The sequence below is a fragment of the Vigna radiata genome, chromosome 7 (assembly GCF_000741045.1).
Source record: "Vigna radiata var. radiata cultivar VC1973A chromosome 7, Vradiata_ver6, whole genome shotgun sequence".
Lineage (NCBI taxonomy): Eukaryota > Viridiplantae > Streptophyta > Magnoliopsida > Fabales > Fabaceae > Vigna > Vigna radiata.
In genome coordinates, this window is record NC_028357.1 from 13737890 (window position 1) to 13739767 (window position 1878).

The window sequence follows — 1878 nt, forward strand, 5'->3', positions numbered from 1 at the left end:
ATGCAATATTACTGGTGCATGCTTGGAGTCTATTCATGGTAAAAATCGACAGCACCGCAGCCCGCTATTCCCAATGTCAATGTCCGACAGCACCAGACTTTTCAAGAGTGTGAGGCCTGAAAGAACAAATAACTAATAATTTTAAACCACAGGTGATACTTCAAATGAAATTATTAATTCCTAAAATGTCATTTTCATAACCAAAACTTTTCCCCTTCAAAAAGCATTTTGATAGAACAAATTAAGGAAATTAAAATAAAAATATAAGCAAAACTGAATTAAAACCACCAGTGATCAGACCAAGCACGTATATATATACATTTTAAACACAATGTTAAGGCTAAACGCTGGCTTAAATCCCCCCGACAATTTTATAACTGCAATTCAGATATTCAAGTTGGAATATGCAAAGTTTCACATGGATCTTACCATCTCAATATTTATTGTCTAATAAGATAGGTGGGTTTGAATCATCAAATTATGCCATTCAATCATCAGCTAAAAATGGCATAAAGGTATAAAGCCTCAATGCCTCTTGTCAAATCGTCAGGCACAGATGCCTCTTGTCAAATCGTCAGGCACAGATCAAGAAAACTTTGAGCTAGTGTTTTGAACTAGTGTGACAAATCTATTCAAACTTTGAACAATGCAATTACCATTTAAATGTAACTAAAGGAAAATGGTTAAATACTAGTGCAAACCTGTCAAATTAGCAAGCCCATCATCGCCTATCCTGCAAGATTCCAGATTCTAATACTCCAAATTTGTTAACCCTGTAAAAATAACGATGATTGATGATATTCAACATCCTAGTAGCAATAATGTTAGGTTCCTAGTTAGTGAACCTAACCAAAACTCTCTCAATAGCACACGGAACAACCAAAGATGAAAGAAAGAACTGTATTATTGCTGAAGAATGGATAGTCACTGTACACAGCATGGGTTTGGGAGCATAACCTCCCTTGAGGGCATAACCTCTCTACAGGCAATAGACCTGACTTCACAAAATACTCGATATCCCCTACCGCGTTACACTACCTCTATTTATAGAGGCTCTGACCCACTTCCCCTTTTTAACCGACACCCCTCACACGCTTACTCCTCAACCCCTCTATCCTATCATCATATATCCTAACGTATATCCTAACATTACACCCCCCCTTCTAAACAACCTTGTCCTCAAGGTTGGAAATGGAAGGCTTGATCTCATGGCTCCTCTTCATCAACCTGTTACCCACTGGATGCTGCCCTCCAATTCAAGTCTGGAGGCTTGGGTGGTGGCAAATCCTCCTCCAATGACTTCCACTCTTCCTGGATTCTTTTAGCCCAATTTTGTGAAGTCCTCAAAATCTCAATTCTGACTTCATCGGCCCTTAGCAACAACACTTTTGGCAGCTACTCCATCTACTTGCATACTCTCATATAAAGTTTCCACACTCCCCCTCTGTGTTACTGTTGCCCAATTCTCACATAGACTGATCTTCTGTTCCCTTCAACTATCTTTAGTAGAGTTGGGGCCAGATTTTTCCAAGAAAGGTGCTTGAATTTTTGATGCCAAGTCTTGCACCCTTGGACTACATTTTCTTTGCTGTTTGGATGTGCTTTTGTTGATCCTTTGGTGTTTTGAACTTTAAAAGCATTTGCTGCCCCTGTTGTTTGATCTTGCTTGTCAATCTCTTTATAAGTGATCAACTCTTCTCTTTTCACCCATGAAAAAATTGGTGTCTCCTCACCCTTCCTAGCTCCATTATTGCCAGTGGCATCCTCTCCTTTTGCTCTCAATTGATTGCATTTTCTCTTCCACCCGAGCGTTTTTTTGTTTTGACATTCACACCACAACCTACCACACCATCTCCACTAAAAACAGCAACTTTCTCA

General features: G+C 39.4%; 1 protein-coding gene across 6 annotated transcripts in view; it reads right to left on the bottom strand.

Moving 5' to 3' along the window:
* Positions 1-1878, bottom strand: part of LOC106768418 (UPF0051 protein ABCI8, chloroplastic-like) — a 7728-nt gene continuing 5850 nt past the window's right edge. For 5 of the 6 annotated variants that reach the window (XM_022783148.1, XM_022783152.1, XM_022783151.1 and 2 more), the window contains 2 exons: positions 702-773; positions 1-116 (listed from right to left, as the gene is read on the bottom strand). The gene's annotated coding sequence lies outside the window, so the exon portion shown is untranslated. The remainder of the gene's footprint in view (positions 117-701; positions 774-1878) is intronic. The other variant, XM_022783149.1, reaches the window with a different exon arrangement.